The sequence below is a fragment of the Callithrix jacchus genome, chromosome X, assembly GCF_049354715.1.
Source record: "Callithrix jacchus isolate 240 chromosome X, calJac240_pri, whole genome shotgun sequence".
In the NCBI taxonomy this organism is placed as follows: domain Eukaryota; kingdom Metazoa; phylum Chordata; class Mammalia; order Primates; family Cebidae; genus Callithrix; species Callithrix jacchus.
Window position 1 is genome coordinate 137,852,462 of NC_133524.1, and position 25,011 is coordinate 137,877,472.

A 25,011-nucleotide genomic window follows, 5' to 3' on the forward strand; every position below is an offset into this window, starting at 1 on the left:
GGCATGCTGATGCAAGAGGTGGCCTCCAAAGGCCTTGTGCAGTTCCACTGTGGCTCTACAGGTCACAGCTCCTTAGACTACTTTCACAGGCTGGCATTGAATGCCTGTGGTTTTTCCAGGCACATGGTGCAAGCTGTTGGTGGAGCTACCATTCTGGAGTCTGGAGGACAGTGGGCCTCTTCTCACAGCTCCACTAGACAGTTCCCCAGTGGGGACTCTTTGTGAGGGCTCCAACCCCACATTTCCCTTCTACACTTCTCTAGTAAAGGTTCTCCATGTGTTCTCCACTTCTGCAAGAGATTTCTGCCTTGACATCCAGGTGTTCAGAATCTGAGGGCAGCAGAAGCAAGGGCTGCAGGGCAGCAAAAATGGTGCCCTGTCTCTCCCACTTGGAGCTCCATCCCAGAAAACTGCAGAGCTGCTAGCAGGCTGAAAACCTGAGGATGCTGGGGTGGCCATTCTAGGGTCCCCAGCCAGTGGGCCTTTTCCTGCTAGGTGTAGTGAAGATGAAGCCTGCAAGGCATAGATGCTCAGCCTTGTGGATTCAGCCTCTTTGCTGGAAGCATGTGAGGGAGCCTGAAGTCTCTTACTGCTGGAGATGAAGCTACTAATGCTGGAATGCCCAGGGAGTAAAGGCTCCCAGGACTCTGCATGTGCCTGAGTGGTGGCTGTGCCTGAGTGGTGGCTCTGCCCAAATACATGTAGCTCTCCATGTTAGTTTGGAGGCACTGTTGGGGGAACTTATGGGGGATCTCCTTAGTCCAGGGTTGCAAAGGTCCATGGCAGAAGTATGGATCCCCGGGGACTCTCACTCCATGGTGGAGGGGTCTCTTCTGGCTCTGTGTCACTCCCAGGTGGGTGGTTGTCCTGTTTCTCTTCTTTCCATTTTCTGTGGGTCAACTTGTTTCCTTGATAAATGCCAATGTGTCCACTTGGATATTCCAGTTGAAGAGCTAGTATTTACATGCCACTCTTTCTTCTCTCTGTGAGAGTGACGTATACTAGTTGCTTCTAGTCAGCCATCTTGGGTCTCCCTCTCTAAGGGTTTTATAATTTTAGGTTTCACATTTCAGTCTACCATTTTTAATTGGAATACACTTTTGAAGATCAGTTGACCATATATACCTGAGTTTACTCCTGAGCTTTCTATTCTGTTCCACTGGTCTATGTGGCTGGTTATAGGCCAGTACCATACTGTTTTAATTATTGTATCATTGTAATATATTTAGAAACCAGGAAGTATAATTCCTCCAGCTTTATTCTTTCTTACTATTACTTTGGCAATTTGAAATCTTTTGTGGTTCTATATGAATTTTATGATTTTTTTTCTATTTCTGTAAAAAAGCCATTGGGATTTTGATAGAAATGGCATTTTATCTGTGGGTCACTCTGTGAAGTATGTTGTTTTTAAAAATATTGTCTCCTAATCATAAGCATGGAATATTTTACTATTTACTTGCATCATCTTTAGTTTCTTTCCTCAGATTTATACATTTCACTGTTACTGACACCTCCTTGCTTAAGTTTATTTCTATTTCATTTTTTGATGCTTTTATAAATGGAATTGCTTTCATAATTTCTTTTGCAGATGGTTCCTTCTTAGTGTATGCAAATGCAGCTGATTTTTGTATGTTGAGTTTGTATCCTACAATTTTGCAGATTTTATTTATCAGCCCTGTGTTTGTCTGTGCACACACGTGTGTGTGAATTGGCAGTGCAACCCTGTCAACTTCTTGATTTTAAAGTTCTGGACTCCAGAAATGAAAGATAGTACATTTCTTCTGTTTTAAGCTACCATGTTTGTGGCAATTTGTTATGGAAGTCACAGATATATAGCCTCTAATATTTTAAGCCTATGTTCTACACATTTCTTACAAGTTGCAAATAGTTTTTTTGGGCAGGGGTTCTTTGGTCTTTTCTACATAAAACTTTGTATCATCTTCAAACAGAGATATTTTTACTTCTTCCTTTCCAATTCAGAGGAATTAAATTCATTAATTTTTCCTAATACATTTTTCTAGGACTCCAGTACAATTTGAATAGAAGTGGTCAGAGTCAGCATCCTTGCCTTCTTCCTGATTTTGGTGTAAAATCTTTCAGTTTTTCACCACTGAGTTTGATGTTGGCTTTGGGCTTTCAAGTATGGCCTGTATTATGTTGAGATAAATTCCTTCTATGCCTTGTTTACTGAAAGATTTTATCATGAAAATGTGTTGATTTTGTCAAATGCTTTTCCTGCATCTATTGAGATGATGATGTGATGTTTATCTTTTTTTTTTTTTTTTTTTTTTCTGAGATGGAATTTTGCTCTTGTTGCCCAGGCTGGAGTGGAATGGTGCAATCTCAGCTCACTGCAACCTCTGCCTCCTGGGTTCAAGTAATTCTCCCACCTACGCCTCCTGAGTAGCTGGGATTACAGGCATGTGCCACCATGCCCGGCTAATTTAGTATTTTTAGTAGAGATGGGGTTTCTCCCTGTTGGTCAGGCTGGTATTGAACTCCCAACCTCAGGTGATCCACCTGCTTTGGCCTCCAAAGTGCTGGGATTACAGGCATAAGCCACCATGCCCAGCCAATTTTTATATTTATTCTGTGAATGTAGTATATCACACTAACTTATTTTTGCATATTGAACCATCTTTGTATCCCAGGAATAAACCCAATTTGGTGATTATGTATAATTCTTTATTGATCTGTTTGATAATGTCCCATTATCTGTTTAGTTTTCTTCATTCTTTCTCATTTTTTTCTTTTTTCTCATCTTACTGTATAATTTTCCAATAACTTGTATTCATATTTGCTGATTATTTCTTCTGCTTGAGCAAATTTGCTATTGAATGCTTATTTAGTAAAATTTTCATTTTAGTTACTTGCATTTGTTCAGCTCAAAAATTTTGTTTTGTTCTTATTTATATTTGACAAATATATTTTACATTTCACAAATATATATTTATAGTTGTCACTGCTACTGAAATTCTTATTTTTAATGTATAATTCTCCTGAGGAAATAATTAACTTTGTTATAATTTTTTGGAAATATTTTCAGTTCATATATATGATATATATTTTATGTATCATATATATCATGATTCATATGTATGTATTTATATTATACATATTTTTATATATAGTGTATATATATATTCAAGGTCAGTTTCTGAAGTTTGGTGTTTTTCTTTTGATTCAGTCATGTGTCCCTTTTTCTATGTGTTCCCTGTAGCTTTGTATTGGTACCCACACATTTGAGAAAATAGTCATCATCTCTCACAGCTGTTACTGTCTTTGTTTAGGAAAATACTTTCACCAATTAGCCCAGTAAGGAATTTTGGGGATCTCTTAACCCTTTTATTTGGACATTTCTTCTCTGAGTTTGTGTACTGTGATTCCTAATTGGAGGGACTTTGCCTATTTATTTTTTCAGGAGCTGATATTCTCTTGTTTCCTCTGGTGTCTCTCTGTTGTATTGTGTGTACTTTGATATGAAAACCCCAGCTCTTTTTTGCTCTCAGTGGCCCACAATACTTTGACATGGAAACCTCAGCTATTATTCATTCTTAGTGGCCCTCAGACATACAGACTGTGCCAGGTTCATTCAGTGCCCCAAGTCAAGCTAGACAGAAACTAGGCCCTCTGGCAGCCCCTCCCTCATAAAACCGGTGCTTTGGATATACACTCAGGTATTAACTTACTCCCTGAGTGAGAGGCTGCCATGCTGTATTAGCCTCTGTACTGCAGATTCTCTGGAACAGTGGCATTCAGCCCAGATCTTTGTTTGTTTGTTTGCAGTTGCCTCCAGATATGTAGACTATGCTATGTCCCATGCGTACTACAAGACACGTGAGACAGAAATGAGTCCCTTGGGGAGTCCCTTGAAAATCCTGAATTTTTAACATATGGTTCAGTCTTCTCTTTCTCTCTCCAGGAAGCGGAGAGCCTGGAGTTTCCTCCTAATCTTCTGGCAATGTGTTGGATGGCAGACATTGGCAAAAAGGTGTCACAAATTTTCCTACCATCTTTACTGCAGCTGGTTTCATGCTTACCTGGAGTGCTGGAGCTTCTTAACTGGTCTGGATATCTCATTAAAGGAACTGGTCCATATTTTCTTGTTGAATCACTGTTCCTGTGGGAGGATGGAGAGTCTGAGTCTTTGTACTCTACAATCTTACTAATGTTACTCCTGCTATATACATCTTAATTTATGCATTTCAGCTTTTGATTTATACTTGCCTAATTCCAGTGGTTTATAGAAATATTACACTTATTGAGCAGTATTTCTTTTCCTCTTTTTTGTGGTATTATTGTTATAACATACATCTGGATAGCTTCTTTGTTGACAGCTTTTTTTCTTTGAGTGCTTAGAATTATGTCTATTAATATTAGACAAAATATCATTTTTATAATTATTACTTTATCATCTATTGTCATTTCCTTAGCCAAAAACAATTTTTTCTCACTCACGTCTTTTGTGATGTTATTGACGAATATATTACATGTATATTACATTTTAATATAGTTAGACACAAAAGTGCATTTTATACATATTATTTTCTACCACTTTTTAAATAAGAAAAAAATATACTGTCTTTTAAAACAATTACCTTTTTTCACTATTGATTTTCTGTGGTTCTGCTATCAGCAATTCCTTTCAGTTGTTCATGGGGGAAAGTCTTTACTTGTCTTTCATTTTTGAAAGATATTTTTGCTAAGCATAGGGTTTTTCATTGACAGCTTTTTTCTTTGAGCACTTAGATTATGTTATCCCATTGTCTTTTTGCCTCCATTATTTTTGATGAGAAGTCAGATGATAATTGTATTTAGGTTTCCATCTATGTAATGAGTCATTTTTCTCATGGTATTTTCAAGATTGTTTTTGACTTTCAACATTTTTTAATTATAATGTGTCTGTTTTGGTATCTATTTATATTACTCTATTGAGAGGCCACTAATCCTTAATCCGTGGATTATTATGTTTTTGAATTTTGGAAGTTTCCAACCATTTCTTTGAATATTTTTAAGCTTCTTTCTATATCACCTCTTGTTTGTTACTTCCTTTACACATACATTGGTGTACTTAATGGTAGCCCAATTTCTGAGGCTCTTTTCATTTTTCTCCATTCTTTTTTTCTCTCTTTTCTTCAGTTTACATAATATCTATGAAAATACTGTCAAGTTCACTTATTCTTTCTTCTGTCAGTTAAGGCCCTGTGGTGAACTTCTCTATACCAATTACCGTACTTTTGAACTCCATGATTTCCACTTAGTTCTTTTTTATAATTTCTCCCTCTTAACTAATATTGTCAATTTGATTCAACATTGTCATTATATCTTTACTTCTTTAATCATGGTTTCCATAATGTCTAGGAACATGTTTATAAATCTGGCATATGGTCTCCTACAGGCAATTTATATGGTCTTTTCTGTTTGTTTGATGTATGTGCCATACTTTTCTGTTTTTATTTTTGCATGTCTCATAGCATTTATATTGGAAACTGGGTATTTAAAATAATGAACCGAAGCACTATGGGTACTGATCATCACAGGCTTGTTATTTTATTATTTTATAGTATATTTAGCAACTGACTGGCTTATTTTACTAAGTGTATCTCCCTCGCTCAACACACACACAGTCACCAGTCTGATATTGCTATACTGTTCCTCAGGGAATTGCAGTATTGGATATGCTCACAGTCACCTTGAGATGATAATGGTTTTCTTATGATTCTTTTCATCCCTTTCCCTAACCACACCCAACTGTTGAACTCCACTAAGTACTAGCTGATTGCTTTACTGTTTTCAACATGTTCTGGGGCATTAATTCTAATAAATACTAATTCAAATAAATTCTGACTCCTTTGAAGGAATAGTTTCTGAGGTATATGTTTGAATCTTTTTTTTTTAACTTTTAAGGCTCCTTTATTTATTTGTTTTATTACACTTTTAGTTCTGGGGTACATGTGCTGATCATGCAGGATTGTTACACAGTTATATACACGCCTTGGTGGTTTGCTGCATCCATCCCCCCACCGTCATGTACATTAGGTATTTTTCCTATCATTATCCCTTCCCAATTTCCCCATCCCCTGCTATCCCACCCCTAGCTCCCCAACCCCCCAACAATGTTTGCATCATTTCTCTGACTCTTGGTGTGCTCCTCACATATGTATTATTCCCTGGTACTCATCTGCAAACAAGCCTGCCTGTAGCTTAGCCCATATCATATAATAAACCCTATAATACATTGTTATACTTAATAATTGATATGTCATAACTATTAAAGAATCTGAAAGAAGATAGGAGACTTAGTGTAAGTTTATGGAGTTGGTTATTTATATGGTTTGGTGAAGTCCCCACTCAAATCTCATCTTGAATTGTAGTTCTCATAATCCCCATTTATAGTGAGAGTGACCTGGTGTCAGGTAATCTAATCATGGGGTTGGCTACTCTAATGCTGTTCTTGTAATAGTGAGTTCTCACAAGATCTGATGGTTTTATAAGGGGATTTTCCACCTTTTGCTCCACACTTCAGCAATGCTCCTTGCTGCCTTTATGTGAAGAAAGACTTATTTCCTTCCCCTTCTGCCATGATTGTAAGTTTCCTGAGGCCTCCCCAGGCCTGAGGAACTGTGAGTGAATTAAATTTCTTTCCTTAATAATTTACTCATTCTCAGTATGTCCTTATAGCAGCAGGAGAACAGACAAATACAGTTATATTTGTCTGTTTTATAAAGATTTTTTTATTTTTTTCATTTTACTCCTGTGATTTGAGTTACCATCTGATGTCATTTTCTTACCCTAAAACAACTTCCATTCCACCCTTATCCTTTATGCTGTTATTGTCAAATATATTGCATTTCTCTATTTTATAAGGCTCACAATAAAATTACATACATATTGGATTTTACATTTATAGTTTTTTTTACAATTGTCTTTTGAAATCAATTAAGAGAGAAAATAATAAAAATGTGCATATATGTGGTCTTTTTAAGAATATCACTACCTTTCCTTGTGTGTGTGTGTGTGTGTGTGTGTGTGTGTGCCTTTAATTCCATCCTGAAGAAATTCCTTAAGGATTTCTTGCAAAGTGGGTATTATATAGATGAATTATTCATGTTTCTGTTTATCTAAGCATGTTGATATTTGACCTTCATTTTTTGAAGATTTTTATTTTTTATTTTTTGAGAGAGAGTCTTGCTCTGTTGCCTGGGCTGGAGTAAAATGACATGGTCATAACTCACTATAAGTTTGAACTCCTGGGCTCAAGTGAACCTCCTGCCTCAGCCTGTTGAGTAGCTGGAACTATAGGCATGCACCACCATGCTCAGCTAATATTCTGCGTTTTGTTTTTGTTTTTTTTGTAGAGTGGGTTCTTGTTATGTTGCCCAGGTTGGTCTTGAACACCAGTCTCAAGTGATTCTCTTGTCTTGGACTTCCAAAGTGTTGAGATTACAGATCACTGTGCCCAACCAAGATATTTCTGATGACTATAGAATTCGTGTTTGATTTCTTTGATATTCTTGAAATTTTTATTTTCTTTGAGCACTTTAAATTATGTTATCTCACCGCCTTCTAACTTCCATTGTTTCTGATAAGAAGTTAACTGTCAATTATTTGCAAATTTCCTTGTATGTGATGAGTCACTTTTCTCTTGCCAATTTCAGTATTTTTTTTCTATCTTATATGTCAACATTTTTCCTATAATCTGTGTGCATTTTTTGAGTTTATTGTTCAAAACCTTTGAGCTTCTTGGATGTGAAGATTGATGTTTCCCAAAAACCTCAGGAAGTTTTCAGCCATTCTTTATATTTTCTTTTTCCTTTTTATCCCCTCTTCTTTGGTACTGCCACTACATATATGTTGGTGTGCTTAAAAATGTACCACATTTCACTTTGGGTTTATTTAGTTTCTTTATTCTATTTTCTTTTTGTTCTTTAGATTGCATAAGTTGTATTTATAGTCAAGTTTCTGATTCTTTCTACTTTCAGTTTTAGTATACTGTTGAATCCCTTGGTTATATATTTTTCTTTTTGATTATTGTAATTTTTAACTCCATAAATTTTACTTCCCTCTTTTGAAATAATTTTTATCTATTTATCTCTCCTTGAAGGGATATTTTTTTCTCATAGCTTCCTTTAATTCCTTAAGCATGGCTTCTGTAAGTTCTTTGAACACATTTACAATGGCTACTTTGAAGTGTTAATTATAACATTTGGTCTTTCTCTTATTTTTTGTTGCCTACTTTTTGTTTTTCTTCTGTATGCATGATTTGTTCCAGTTTCTTTGCAACATATTATAACATTTTGTGAAAAATGAACATTGGAGGTAATTTCTTGTAGCAACTCTGCATACTGATTCAGTTTCTTCAATACTAGGGCTTATTTATGCTTTGATTTGCTTATTTATCTGTTTTGTTGCTTGAGTAGTGTATTTTTGTGAAGTCAATTTCTGCTGCAGTGTGAAGCCTTTTGTGTTGTTCCTCAGAAGGTGCAGCCTTGGACATGCACATAGTCAGCAGGAATGACAGAGGTTTTAGAACGTTTCTGGTTCTAATCTCTTTTTTAACCCGTCTGCTTCAATTCTATTTGATGCCACTTTTAGGCTCTGCTAATTAATTTTGCTTCTTTTTAAATTGTTTTTATTTTTTTTACTGTTTTACTTGTTTATTGTTTTGACAGTGCTCTGGGGCATAAATTGCTCCACTGTCTGATCCAATTATATCTAGGCAGGGATAAGTTTTGAGGTTTGTTTTCAGTCCAGTAGGGCTCTAAGTAGATGTCTCTTCCTAGTTCTCTCTGGTGAATTAGCTTGCCTATAATGTTGACTATCTTTCTGGTGACTTACTCAGAGCTTTCTTTTTATGTGGATTGCTGCTACCCCTAGAAAATCTCTAATTGACCACATTCAGCCCTATGCGGGGTAGTAGCCACTGGTAGTCTCAGCTTGCATCTCCAAGCATGGAATCCACGCCCTAAGAGGAAAAGGTGTAGTGAGAGTCACTGGGGCCCCAGTATTCTTTGGGTCTGCTCTTTGAATAAAGATTGGGTGAAGGAAGGGATTAGCTACCTAAGCTCTATACTGTACTCACGAGGAATTTAACTTATTCTACTCTGCCCTATGAACTCTAGTTTTCTTATACTCCTTGGGTTTCCAGCTTTTTCTCCTCACTTCAGGGATATTGTTGGTTTCTGCCTAAGTTCCCCCTCTCAGAACTATAAATTAGAAAATCTCTTCAGGCAGTAAGCTGGGGAAATTGTAGGACTTACTTCAATTTTTCTTTCTCTTTCTAGACTCACTGCCCTGCATTGCCAGATATCCAGTGCCAGAAAGCCTTTCTTTAATAGACTTCGTTCTCTATTAGTTGTTTTGCAAGGCAAATTGGGTTCCTATTGCTTCATTTTGGCTGCAAATGAGTCACTTTGGTCTGCATTTTTAACAGAAATTATAGCAAGTACATACCCCTGAAAACTCTGTAGCATAAATTCTTTTTTTCCTAATGGATATTAAAAAAACTTAAAAAACATTTGCATTTTGAGTTGTGAAAACATGTAAACAAGCAGATTCCTTACTGAGGTAAATATTAAATGCCATGTCTACCTAATGTTAAAGTGACTGATCATTTTTATGTAAAAAGCATCCAAAATGACTGGCATTGTAAAACAAAGATCTCAGATTAATTGTGCTCTAGGTATTTCTATCAGTTTCTAATGTGTTTAAGATTAATATGACTGTTTAACTTTGGATAAACATTTTCCTCAAGTACATATCACAGAACAGTATTTTTAAAAATTATAATTATCATATGTTTAAATTTGTTAGTAGATTATAATCAAGTCATCCTCTAGGTTTAAAAATGCTGAAGAACTTTTTCAATCTTTGTTCTTTTAGATATTTTAGAAATTATGAAAATAATCTCTAGTTTTGAACACTATCCTCAGTCAGAAAAGTTTTCAAAAGGGGAAATAATCCTAGAAAATAAGATACCATTGGAGTATATGATACTCCATACGCTCTAAAAATTTAAATTTTGTACATTTCAAGTATGGACTCCTTGGGTTACTTGGAGTAACAGTCTGTTTCTTGAACTCTATTGTACCAAGAACAAAGGACCAAAGGATGGTACAGCTGTCTCAACTGGCATGGTTGCTTGTAATCTTAAACTTATGGTTACTTTAATTCAAGTCTATTTTACTCTGTCTTATTACGTAGGTGGAGGGTACGGCAGAAGGACATACACATTTTAGCTACGTTGGCTTTTGTTGCAGAACACATTTCAGGAACCACCATTTCAGAAGTTTTCATAGGAAAAACTAATATATAAGACCAAAAAAATACAAATATGACTGCATAGTGAACCGAAAATAGCACTGGGCTTTAGATTCAGCTCTACTCCTCTCCTGTGACCTTGAACAAGTTGCCACCTCTCTCTGATCCTCAGTTTTCTTATCTGTAAAGTCAGGTTTGGAATACATAATCTCTATAGGAGATTCTTTTGCAATGCTGCAAGCAGATGCTTCCTTTTAAATGCTTCATTTTAGTGTGCAAAGATACAGGTAGTTTAGATACAACTGGGTATTACCCCTGGCTAATTGGGCCGTTACATATGAGAGAAGCTTCAGGAGACTGAGTAACTTTTTCATTTTCAGTGTTTCATATTCTTAGGGAAGATTTGGCTCATAACCCACAAACACATTATGAAAATGACCCTATTCGTTTTGCCTACGCCATGTGCTTTTAAATAATGATTACTTTTCCCATTTAATTATGTAGATAGATATGCTTTCAATTGCATGTTAACTCTTTCTGCTCATGTAATAATATTCTCTGTAATATTCCTACACTATATTACATGTACTTATAGGACAATAAAATTTCTATATATCACTCTTCCCACATAATTGTTTTAAATATGGTTTTTTCATTGAAAATTATTTTAAAATGACTTATTAATTAGCCAAATGCTATCTTTATTTTTAAATGCACAAAAGCCATTTTATGGGATATATCTAGCTTGTTCTCCTTTCCAGGGTTTCAAAAGAAAGTGCACTACAAATGAACTAACTCCTGCGGTGTGAGGCGCTAGGCAGTGGGAGACAAAAAATAAATTTCTTCCTAATAGATTCAGCAAATGAAATGCTTCCTATCCTGTGTGACTTGAGAAGGGCTGCTACACTTTGAAGGTTTAGTAGAAAGTCAGGTTTGTAATACAAATATACTTCAATTCATATTTCTTGGTTCTGATTTGATCTTTTTTCAAGTTATACAAATAAGGTGGTTAAAAGATAAAATATATTCCACCACTCAGAGTCCCTGTATACTAACAACTTTCAGATCTTTATCATTCAAAATGATTTTTTAGTAGCTTGCCCCCAGTGTCCACTTGTCTATTACACATTCATAAAAACATGCCAATTATTCCTATTTGTATACCATGTTGCAGTTTACTGCACATTTCATATCTATTTACTTAAATCTTTATAATGACTGTCTGAGATAGGCTAGGCTATAATTTTCAACCTCCTTTAATTATATTCACTCTTATAAATTCAATTTTACATGATGTTTTACTTTCACAGTTGAATTATTTAGAATAATCTTTTATCTTCCTATTATATTAACTGTAAAATAGCTGTGTGTATAATAAATGTATATGTCCAACACCAACAACTCAAATTCAACATGTCTAAAATGGAATATACTTTCTCCCTTCCCTCCCCATCTTCTGCTTACCATCCGTTTCACATGCACCAAAGATGATCGATCATCCTCCTTTTGGTGTTAACTTCAGTTCTTAATGAGCACCATTTCCCAGGTCTTCAAATCCAGAAATCCCTTATTTACCTTGCCCTTCTGAGTTGAATTAGCTCTCTGGTTCTCTAGCAGCAATTTCAGTAACTGTGGTACATTTCCCTTCTTCTCCACTGCCACTGTCATAATTCGATTGTAACAGCCTTATAATTGGACTCCCAATCTCTAATTGAGAAATCCTTCATTTTTCATGCTGCCAAAAATGTGCTTTTCTTAAAACACAGCTGAGAATCCATCACACCCCTTATCAAATATTCTGTGATGAGCAGTATAGCTTAATGCTATGAAGTACAATGTCTTCAATTTATTTTTTTTCTCTGTCACTTAGTAGTTTTTGATCTTGGGAAAATCACTCAATATCTCCCAAACTTATTTCATCATCTTTTAAAAAGGGGTTAAAAATAGTATTTTGCTCTCAGCATTGAGGATTAAAAGACAATGTTTGTAAAGAGGCTAGCATAGTGGCTGGCACATAGTTCTTGCTTAAGAAGTATTCGTTGTATCACATGTATAACACTGGAAAGAACACACTGTAAACACTATTGGCTTTGGGTCAGAGGGCTAGTAGAGTGAATATTCCACCCTGTGTGTTTCTGAATCAAAAGCGTAATTCTCTCCAGTATATTATGCTGATATTTTGGCCTTCAGTTTGAGCAAGGAATATATAATTGGGCCTTAAGGTGGGGAATCAACATCCTTAGTCTTTATATTAGTGTTCTCTAGTTCTGCTTGTTAGATTAGTTTTTGCCTGTCTCTGTGAATCTTTGTCTTACCCTGTGGCTGAGAGCTCTTGATGGTCAAAGTAACAGCTCTTGCTCTAACTTTATTCCTCATCTTGATTTATCTTGTCTTTTTCTGTCCATTTCTTTAGACAAGGGATGATAAATCTTACCTCAAATTCTTTTTACTTAGCTTACTATTGTGAATGGTGAACAAGTGAGTTTGCTTAGCGCTCACTATTTGCTTTTCCCTATCTGTGTAGAACTTCAAAAGAAACTATCACCATTGTTTGCTTAGAGGTTCTGTGATCTAGTGAACATATATAGACTTGGAATCACACAGATATAAGTATGAATATTAGGTCCTCTACTAGCTAGCTGCATAAGGCATCATTCACATCAGTTCTTCTCACACTAGGGCACCAGTTGTGTTGTTGGTCACATTGGGGTCACTACCTGCAATGTTGATCACCATCTGCAGGAGTCTGTCCTGCAGACCATGACTGAGTGACAGATCAATAAATACAATCTCAGACACAGATTACAGTGTAAGAGTCGGTCTAAGGGGTCATCAATTGCTCTGAAAGGGCATTTGCAGCTAACTGACAACTACTCCCTGTTCCTCCTCCCATTTAATAGATTTAGTAACAGAGGTTCCAAGTCAACACACTTGTGGATAATTAACATTGTTAAAAGAGTGGTTTTACAAATGATAAAAGGTTTTGGTTCCCTGGCCCAGAATGAACACCATTAATGGTAATCCCCCTTCCACCTCCCCTTGAGAGGACCATCCAGCACAAAGTTTACATGAGTAAACAGTTAGAGTAGAGACAAAGGAATGTGGGTAAACAGACTTAACTGGGGAAGCTTCTATTATCCCTAATCTACACCCTATGACCTAATGCTCTAAGATAAAAACTGGCTGCCTCCAGCCTGTTAATGAAAACCTGTCCATCTCTTTTGCCCACATTTTGATTTTTTTTTTCCTCCTGTAAATTTTTTAAGTTCTCTGTAGATTCTGATATTAGCCCTTTGTCAGATGGGTAGATTGCAAAAATTTTTTCCTATTCTGTTCATTGCCAGTTCACTGTAATGATTGTTTCTTTTGCTGTGAAGAAGCTCTTTAGTTTAATTAGATCCCATTTGTCTACTTTGGCTTTTGTTGCTATTGTTTTCAGTGTTTTAGTCATGAAGTCCTTGCCCATGCCTATATCCTGAATGGTATTGCCTAGGTTTTCTTCTAGAGTTTTTATGGTGTTAGGCCACATGTCTAAATCTTTAATCCATCTAGAGTTAATTTTTGTATAAGGTGTAAGGGAGGGATGAGTTTCAGCTTTCTGCATATGGCTAGCCAGTTTTCCAAACACCATTTATTAAATAGGGAATCCTTTCCCCATTGCTTGTTTTTGTCAGGTTTGTCAAAGATCAGATGGTTGTAGTTGTGTGGCATTCTTTCTGAGGCCTCTGTTCCGTTCCATTGTTCTATATCTCTGTATTGGTACCAGTACCATGCTCTTTTGATTACTATGCCCTTGTAATATAGTTTGAAGTCGGGTAGTATGATGCCTTCAGCTTTGCTTTTTTTTCTTAGGATTGTCTTGGCTATGCAGGCTCTTTTTTGGTTCCATATGAAGTTTAAAGCGTTTTTTTTCCCAATTCTGTAAAGAAAGTCATTGTTAGCTTGATGAGGATAGCACTGAATCCATAAATTACTTTGGGCAGTATGGCCATTTTCAACATTGAGGAATTCACAATATTGATTCTTCCTAACTATGAGCATGGGCTGTTTTTCCATCTGTTTGTGTCCTCTCTCATTTTCTTAAGCAGTGGTTTGTAGTTCTCCTTGAAGAAGTCCTTCATGTCCTTTGTTAGTTGTATTCCTAGGTATTTTATTCTCTTTGTAGCAATTGTGAATGGGAGTTCACTCATGATTTGGCTCTCTGTCTATTATTGGCATATAGGAATGCTTGCGATTTTTGCACATTGATTTTCAAAAGAAGACATCTATGCAGCCAACAAACATATGAAAAAAAACTCATCATTTCTGGTCATTAGAGAAATGCAAATTAAAACCACATTGAGATATCACCTCACGCCAGTTAGAATGGTGATCATTAAAAAGTCTGTAGACAACAGATGCTGGAGAGATTGTGGAGAAATAGGAACGCTTTTACACTGTTGGTGGGAGTGTACATTAATTCAACCATTGTGGGAGACAGTGTAGTGATTCCTGGAGGATCTAGAAGTAGAAATACCATTTGACCCAGCAATCCCATTACTGGGTATACACACAAAGGATTATAAATCACTCTATTATAAAGATGCATGTACACATATGTTTATTGCAGCACTGTTTACAATAGCAAAGACTTGGAACAAAGTCAAACGCCCACCAATGATGGACTCGATAAAGAAAATGTGACACATATATACCATGGAATACTATGCAGCCATAAAGAAGGATGAGTTCATGTCCTTTGCAGGAACATGGATGAAACCGGAAACCATCATTCTCAGCAAACTGACCCAAGAACAGAAAACCAAACATCACATGTTCTCATTCATAAGTGGGTGTTGAACAATGAGAACACATGGACACAGGGAGGGGAACATCACACACCAGGGCCTGAGGGCTAGGGGGCTAGGGAACGAACAGCAGGGGGTAGGGGGATTAGGGAGGGATAGGATTAGGAGAAATACCTAATGTAGATTATGAAGCAATGGATGCAGCAAACCACCATCATGGCAGGTGTATACCTATGTAACAAACCTGCACGATCTGCACATGTACCCCAGAACTTAAAATATAATAAATAAATAAACAAATAAATTTCAAGCCCCCCCAAAAAAGAAAACTTGTTAGCCTGCCAAAGGTTTTGAGACGATAAGCTTGTAACTTTCCCTAATATTTCCCTTAATATTTTGTCAACTACCCTGAGTTAATCTCAACAGCTGTATAATTTGGAGAAAGGTCATTTTTATCTCTCTAAGCTTAGAGAGATAAAAAGAAGTTTTCTCTTCACAACATAAAGTAGGTATGTGTCACTATCTAATGATTGGGATAATATCCAATGATTAAAATGCTGTCCAGAATTAAATAATACTTCTAAATACATCTACATTTTATTATATAAGAGTATGTATATCCAGGAGATAAACTGTTTGTTCAATCTCTAGTTAATATTTAGTATACACATGAATTTGTGGTTTCTTTTCCATGACTGTCTGATCACTTGACCTCCACAGACAACTTGTGACAGAGACTGCTGGTTGGCTTCTAATACCCATTCTCATCTTATGTGATCGAATAACTTTCAGTTGGCCACAGAGCTGCCTAATGATTTTATTCCCATGGCCTGTCTCCAAATTATGCAGCTAGACAGGAGAGGATTTAGGATTCCTACTTAGGTCTGTGTGATTCCAAATCCTATCTAAGTCCCATGCAACTGTGGGTGGTCATGTGACTAAATTATGACGAATGGAATGCAAAGATAAGTGAAATGTGCAACATCTGGGAATGTTTATTAAGAAAATGCATTTTAAAGCATTTTTTTTTTTCTTGAGATGAAGCCTTGATCTGTCGCCCAGGCTGGAGTTCAGTGGCACAATCTGAGCTCACTGCAACCACCACCTCACTAGTTCAAGCTATTCTGCCTTAGCCTCCCGAGTAGCTGGGATTACAGGTGCCCACCAACATGCCTCACTAATTTTTGTATTTTTAGTAGAGACGAGGTTTCACCAGGTTGGTTAGGCTTGTCTGAAACTCCTGACCTTGTGATCCACCCTCCTCGGCCTCCCAAAGTGTTGGGATTACAAGTGTGAGCCCCCGTGCCTGACAGGACTCTTCTGTCCCCTTGGCTACTGGCTGGAATGCAGAAGTTGTGTGGAATCTGGAACAGCCATTTTGGATCATGAATGGAAAAGCCTTGTTGCCAAAGGTAGAGCAATAAGACACTGTGATCCTGGACCCCTTATTGTGGAGTACCCATACTAGTCTGATCCATCAAATTGGATCGTTATATGAATAAATCAATTTTAAGCCACTATTATATTATTTTTTAAGATAACAGCTGAAGAAAATTCTAATTAATACAGTTGAAAACCATTGAAATAATGTATACAAAATAGCTGATCCATGTTAATTCCTTCTTAGTGATCAGTCCCTTCCTTTCCTGAGCAATCTTTCATTGTGTTTGTTTTATTACCCTAAACTAATGTTGGGTTATGAACTCATGGGCCTCTGCAAGACCTGAAATACTTCCCTTTCCCTGAACAGACACATTTTGTGCTGTATTAATTATTTTGACCTTCATGAGCAGTCATGCACAGCAATTTTCTGAGATGCTCTCTGAAGTCTCTGAAGCTATAATATGCAGTACTTTTTATAAGAGACACTTTTGATTATTAACTTCACTGAAAGTAAAAGGCAGGAAGATTTGTGGTGCTGTCTGTTTCCATGTGTATTCAAGATTGCATTGGCACTTCATAATGCTTCTCGTTATCACAAGCTGATTAGATAGAGTGTAGAAACCAAATGGAAAATGACACAACTTAATACCTTTACAGAGTAAATTATGAAAGTATTATAAACAATAACAAATTCTTCAGAATTAATCAAACATAAAGTACAACTTTTCTGTCAGTATAAATTATACATGGAATTGGATCATATCTGGGTAGTAATGAAACCTCCTGTTAGCTTTCAGTTATGGTCCTGAACAGCAACTATTGCTCTCGTGCTCTCTCGTTCGCTCCTTTTTGCTCTCTTTTACTTTCTTTCTCTTTTTCTTTCTGCTCTCACTCCCCTTATTTTCTGTTTTTTTTTTTTTCTTCTTTTCATTGGTGAGCGAATCTGGGACTCTATGTTCAGGCTTCTCAATTAAATAGATACTAAGGTTTTAGACCAGAAGATAATACAATTGACTGAACATTAAATGCATTACATGATAATAATTATAATTTCATACTTATTATGCACATGCAAATGTCCTAAATTATTACCAAAAAAAACCCTCATTCAAACCAACAGTTTAATTACAGTGGAAAGAAGAATATTGGTTGGGCTACAGATAATAAAATATTATTACATTCCCTTGTTTTTACGTGATGCATTGTTCCCTCAACTTTACAATGTTGGTTTGGGGTATTTAATGCTATTAACTGTTGCAATGAGTTACTGAGAAATTTTATTCTTTTTCATTAGGATTGAGGACATATGCCTATAACTAAATACTAAAAGAACTCTGTGCTTAATATTCTGCTCCTAACTACAACAGTGCATCACTGCGGCATCTCCATTAACTTGTTCAATAATCCAGAGACTGCTGTGCTGGCAATTGGAGAGCATCAAGAAGATAAACTATGAGAGCTATTTTTCATTCATATATAGAGCACATCTGTTGACATCTTAAATGCTAATTAATAAATAAAAACTTGGGCCTCATTCAGAATTGATATAAGATGAATTATTTGATTTTTCTCTCCAAATATAGAACATGCATGGGAACTAAAGCAGAGTTTTCCCTTCATTAAAGCAGTTATGCTGATTTACACATAACTACTTTATGTTGAGAAGGGAAAACTGAAGCTTACAGAGGTAAAATGACCTGCCTCCAAATTATGCAGCTAGCCTGTAGAGGACCTAGTATTTCTACTTAAATCTGTGTGATTTCAAGCCTACATATGTTCACTATATCACAGAATCTCTAAGTAAACAATGGTGATAGTTTTCAGAGTCAGAATAACAACTCTCAAAGCTTAGGTTACTTTCAGAGAACGAGAGAAAAGAGTTGTTGTTTTTTTAAATGATATTTGTCTGTCTCTGTAGGAAAATACATATTGATTTTTAGGCTCTGCCAAGAGAAACAAGGACACTTTGATGGTCACGAAGGCCCCTTTGCTAATTAGAATGTTGTCTGTGAGCTATTTCTATTGGTTTGAGGGCCTATATTGACCAATCCTATAAAGAGCTTTAAGAAAAGGCCATTATCACGCATAGCAGAAAAAATACACGGAAAACTGAATACCTGCGTGGCTATGACTTATTATTATTATTACTATTATTTTTTTTTAAAAGAACCTTTAAATGGCAGCATTGTGAAAACCAGAAACATTTCTACTCACTTATGTGATAGAAAATACTTCATGGCAATATGTCTCAGTAACATGAGCCATTTGTCTCTCTTTAGATTTTTGGGATAAACAAAAGTATTGTTCTGTAAAGTCATAATACAGGCAAACACTATTATGGGAGCAAGGAGTGTGATTAATCCATATTCTGCAACACTTTTTCAGTAAGCTATATTTTATGTAAAAAGACAGAAGCCTTAGGCTTCTTTGTACAGTTGTAGTTGCTTGACTAGAACTGAATCTGTAGATGTACTGATCCATTTATGAGAAAGAAAAAATATACATGATGTTAAATTATAAGGGAGTGTTCTGGTATCTCATAGTGGCTCATGCTCTGGCCTTTTTGTCTTATTATTTTGTACAGAAGACTGTGAGATGAGTGATTTGTCAGGGTTATAGATTTTTATCTAGTTAAAGGTCAGGTGCTGAGCAACTGATTTGATTACTGAGCCATTGGGTCATTAAGTTGTCTGAAATAGCCTTGTTGCGAATGTTCATTGGTGAGCTAATCTGGGACTCTGTATTCAGGGCTTGCATTACTGTCTATGGAAAATACTAAGATGAAATTCTGAAAAAAAAATGTAGTCTGAGATGGGTATGTCACAGGAGTACAAGATTAGCACAGGAAACCATTTGTGATTCGAGGATATACAAACATTCACTTCCTTTCCAAGCTCTTTTGTAAGGCCTGAAATTCCACTACTTAAATTTTTTTTTCATTAAAATCTGTGGCATCCTTAGGGAGTGGAATGACAACGGTCTGTAATATACAATATTGCCCAGAATTGGACTGTGTGGAGTGCAGCAATTCTGAGCTTGCAAACAAAATGGAAATGCTGTGGGAAGCCCAGACCAACTGAACCTCCTTCAAAATTATTTCAAGGAACATACTTTTCTGATCCCATTTTACAAATCTAAAGAAACCTAAATTATAGCTAATAAAAAGAATAGTGCTGAACTTGGAGTTCTGGGTCCTATCTCCAGCTGTGCTAGAATTGTGTGCCCTAGGACTAATCATTGAACCCCTATGTGGAAACTCTGCTTCCTCATGTAAAACCTGAAAATTTCAGATGATGCTCTCTGAGCTCTAACATAGCTAGAATTTGGTTCAGTTTTCAATGAAATACATAACACTCAGCAAACAGATGAATTATGTTTCCATTTCAACTATCATTGTCCAAATTAATCATTTAAATCATAGAGTTTTAATTATTGTTGAGAATGACTTTCAAGTTATGATTCTGGTTAGGAATTTTGGGAGGGGACTTGTAGAATGTATTTCTACATACATCATAGTAAAAAGGGCATCCAGTTTTAACTGTGCCACTAAGTTTCAGGAAATTCAATTTTACTCTTTTTGGTTTCGTTTCTATATTTCTAAGGCCTTTTGAACTACTCTATTTTATCTTTTTATTTGCTCATCATAGATGTATACCTTTTAGCTTCTATATTTTTTCAAGGAAAATCAGAATTTAGTAATTCTAAATAATTGTCATATTATCATGATCTAAAAGAACAGCTTTTTACGTTTCCTACAGTATTTCTAATGTAGCCATATTTAGAAGCTTCCACAATTCTGCTCATAAAATACATAGTGGAGTTTTATAATCCCCGAGAGCGTATATCCTCATGCTAGATAGTTTAAGTGTCCAAATCATAGCATTTTGGTGACTCTTAGTCATTTCCTTGTGAGTCAGCCATTTCAGACTGCTTACATGCTTTTATGTTCTTCCAACTTCCATGACCAGAGGATGGATTAATTTCCTGTAAATATATAATTATACACATGTCCACTTGTTCCAAAGTGACATCAAATACCCCTTATCAGTAACAGTGTCAAAGCAAGCTTTCATTAAAGCACAGGAGAAGAGCTACTTTAAGTGTTGCTGAGAACAGGATCATAGGTCTATGAAACAGAGAGAGAGAGAGAGAGAGAGAGAGAGACACTGCTGAGGCAACCTCTGTTTGCTCCCTGAGGTCACTCCTCTGCAGGTGTGGGAAAGCTGCAGTTACACAATATTGTGCAACACTGGATTGAGGCTGGTAGCTAATGTGTGTGGAACAAATAAATCTCTTAGTAGCATAAGTAGAAAATGACTCATGAAAATATAATCTGCTTCAGTGTTTTGTTTTCTACTGGAAAAACGATGAAAGCAAGTTGTTAAAGACAGTTTGCCAAAGGAATCTCACCAATAATCTGTTTACTTCAATGTACAAAATATGTTGTTTTTCGTATGTCTCAATCCTTGTCCCAGCTCGCTTATTAGCTGTGTGACCTTAAGCAAGTTTTTCTTGGTTTCTTCATTTTTAGGGGAGGGATAGTTGGGGGTGGGGAGGTTGGAGAGGGAGAAATGTTGGGAGAAATGCCTGATGTAGGTAACAGGGGGATGGAGGCAGCAAACCACCACAGCATGTGTGTACCTATGCAACAAACCTGCAAGTTCTGCACATGTACCCCAGAACTTAAAGTATAATAATAATAAAAAAAACAGAGATACTAACAGTACTTATTTTATAGTCTCATTGTAAAGATTAAGTGAAATAAAGTATTTTTAAATGGTTTAGCACAGCACTGAGGTCATAGTAAGTGCATAGTAAATGTTACTGTTTTTAGTTGTCTGCAACTTTGGGTGACTCAAGAGCTCCTGCAGAGTGGAAACTGCTTTTGATGTAGTCTTTATCCTTGTACTTGATTGACACTGTTTTATTTTTTTTAATTATACTTTAAGTTCTAGGTTAGATGTGCAGAATGTGCAGATTTGTTACACAGGTGCACATGCGCCATGATGGTTTGGTGCACCCATCAACCCGTCATTTACATTAGGTATTATCCTAATGATTGACATTGTTTTAGTGAGGTAAGATAAGCATTAGGTTTGGAGTACTGGCTTTGCTATTTACTATCTCTGTGCCTTTGGGAGAGTTCTCCTTTTCTTCCTTCTCCTTCCTTGCCTTAACCGGTAAGCTTCAGTGATAATTGTAATTACATTACATGTTTGATATAGAAATTCAAACAGATAAAGTACATGGTGCTATTAAAGAGCTCAATAAATTATAAATATTATTTATTTATGTGTGCTCCACTAATGGTAGGTATGATTATTATATGCATTACATTATTAAGTATATAAGTTATTTTCCATTCTGCTTCGTTAGGTTAATTTATCATAAATAGTTTCCATGTTTTTTCCCACTGTCAAAATTTTATTAAAAGATGTCTTAGTCCATTTCTGCTGCTATAACAAACTACGTTAGTCTGAGCAATTTATAAACAATAGAAATTTATAACTCACAGTTATGGAGACTGAGAAATCTAAAATCAAAGCACCAGCAGATTTATTGTGTAGTAAGGGCTCACTTTCTGCTTCCAAGATGGTGACTTGTGGCTGAGTCCTCTGGAGGGAATAACCATTATATCTTCACATGGTAGAAGGGACAAAAGGGAAAAAATAGAGTAGGGTGCCCCTTTCAACATATTTTATAAGATCACTTACCCTATTCATGGACACTCATCACTTAATCACTTCCCCAATGGCTCCACCTCTTAATATTATCACATTGGGTATAAAGTTCCAACATATAAATGTTGGAAGGGCACTGCTATTGTCTAAATGTACCCATCAAAATTTATACATTGGAAATTAAATCCCCAGTGCAACAACGTTGGTAGGTGGCGCCGTCTGGGACATATTTAGGTCTTGATAACTCTGCTCTTATGAATGGATTAATCCTGTTATAAAAGGGCTTGATACAGGGAGTTTGTCCTTTTTTTGCCTTTCTGCTTTATGCCATGTGAGGACACACTGTTTTTCCCCTCCTGAGGACATACTGCTAAAGTGTCATCTTGGAAGCAGAGACTGAACACTCACTGGACACTAGATGACTGTGCCTTGATCTTGGACTTACCAGCCTCCAAAACTGTAAGAAATGCAATTATGTTCTTTATAAATTACCCAGTATCAGGTATTCTGTTATGGCAGCATAAATCATTTAGACACATACATTCAAACCATAGCAAAGGGCTTTATAATTATGTCCTCCTTACATTGTTCAGGATGGTTAGCATATGGGGATCTAACAAAATTGAACCTTACAAAAGCAGGAATTTTATCTGTTTTGTTTACTAATATATCCTATAAGTATCTGTTCCAGACACCCAATAGGTGATCATACAGTATTTCTGAATGGACATATGAACATAACTAAGAATTTCAGTTTAACCATACTACTGGATAACAGTGTTAGAGGACACAGTGATAACTGAACAGAACACTCTAGTTAAAAGATGGAGGAAACATTTTTAATTGTCTTTTTTTTTAACCATTATTATATAGGAGTCCAGAAAATCGGCAGTAGTTCATAGGCCTGAGACCTATATAAGTTTTATCAACAAAATAAGAAGACTCACTTGAAGATTTGAAGATAGTTGACTAGATGCAGCCAGATGGCACAGCTGCCACTGAGAGATCAAGATCACTGGTGCATTCCTAACAGATCTTCAGAAGGAAGGCACTGAGAGCGAATGGAGGGAAGGCATAGAAGATAGAAGAAAAGGGAGGAAGCTGGGAACCCTGTATGGGGCTACTGCACCCTGGGACTCATTCCCAGCCCCAAATGGCACAAATGAGTGTACTGAACTGGCAAGGAGCAACCTGCTCTCACCATGGGCCTCTGGAATCCTGGCAGGAGGAAACCCCTACACCGCCATGGACATTTGAGTTGGCAGGGAGAGGTTCTTAGAGAAGTGCTAGGTAAGCACACCAGCCTATGTAGAGCCCAGAGGGTTTGGTTTGGGAGGGACACCCATCCCTTGAGGCTCAACTTACTCCCATAGGAGGCTTTAACCTTAGGGGAATTGTTGGACCTAAACTCTGCAGGGTGATCTTGCCCATAAAATGGGGCTGGTCTGACCTGAGCACCCCTTGGTCTGCTGGCCTCTCTCAGGAACCCATCCTGGTTCCACCTGCTTGCAAGGTAGTGCCTTGTGTGCTCCAAGGCACCGTATCATAGCTCCTGCACTAGCGGACTGTGTCTGATCAATGCGAGCTTCAGCTGGGCAGCCCCTGTGGCCATGCACCATCCTGCCTACTCCCTCGCACCACTGTAGTTTTCCCCAGGCGTATGGCCACCATTCATATGTCAGCATGTGTGTCTGTGAGTGGATTTTGCCTTACCTGCCCTGCCAGTGAGTGTTTGTGCATGCACCCTGCCCTGCTTCCGCTGCTGGTCGGAGTGCACTCTGTCCCCACTCCCTTGCTTTATCACCATTTCATTCAGAGTTTTCGCAGGCACAGATTCTGCCATCCCTGCCCTCATCAGCACCCTGCCCTAGTGCCAACATTGCTGCTGGAGTGAAAATAGGCATGCAGAACAGCAAGCCCTCCCCAACTCTGAGCAGCCAGAGGATGCACACAGACCTGTGCCCACCAGTCCTCTGCCCCTGTGCTAACAGAACCACAAGTGTGACAGCATTCACAACCACCAACAGGCCCCCCTCCTACCCCCTCTATACCATCTGTGTTGCCTCTGTCACTTCTATGAGTGCCTGTAGGCACCCTGGCACCCACTAATACCCTGCAGCCAGTCAGCATGCACCTTTCCATGTTGTCACTTGCATTCACCTCTCCATAGTGTCATTGCCACTATTGCTGGGATGTGCAAATGAGAAAAGGCGCAGACAGCCAGCATGCACCTTTCCATGTTGTCACTTGCATTCACCCCTCCATAGTATCATTGCCACTATTGCTGGGATGTGCAAATGAGAAAAGATCTTGCAACCATTGCCCTAAGAAATGCTTTGGCTGGCACCAACCATCAGAGTGTAGTGACCACTGGCCCAAAAGCATCTTGGTCCCCTAGTGCAGTGAGTTGATAACCTCAAGGAGCCAGAGAATAAAGATGGGGTCTCATACAAGTTCCTCAGAGTTAGAGCACACAGTACAAAAGTTGAGATCTGAGTGTTGGCCCCCTAAAATTTTCCGAAAATGGAGCTAGTCAACTGAACCCACCTGTTATAGATAATACTGCCTGTCAACTTGATTGTTTTGAAGGATACAAAGTATTGATCCTGGGTGTGTCTGTGAGGGTGTTGCCAAAGGAAATTAACATTTGAATTAAGGGGCTAGGAAAGGTAGACTCACCATTAATCTGGGTGGGCATAATCTAATCAGCTGTCAGTGAGGCTAGAATGTAAGCAGGCAGAAAAATGTGCAAAGAGATACTGGCCTAGCCTCCTAGCCTACATCTTTTTCTGGTTCTGGATGCTTCCTGCCCTCAAACATCAGATTCAAAGTTCTTCGGTTTTGGAACTCAAACTGGCTCTCCTTACTCCTCAGCCTGCAGATGGCCTATTGTGGGACCT

The 25,011-nt window shown here is 37.3% G+C and overlaps 1 long non-coding RNA gene across 1 annotated transcript in view; it reads right to left on the bottom strand.

The window, feature by feature from the left end:
* The window catches only part of LOC144580975 (uncharacterized), a 413,738-nt gene that overhangs the window by 207,213 nt on the left and 181,514 nt on the right, over positions 1 to 25,011 (bottom strand). The window contains exon 3 of the long non-coding RNA XR_013531386.1: positions 4,041 to 4,120. This is a non-coding gene — a long non-coding RNA (uncharacterized LOC144580975). The remainder of the gene's footprint in view (positions 1 to 4,040; positions 4,121 to 25,011) is intronic.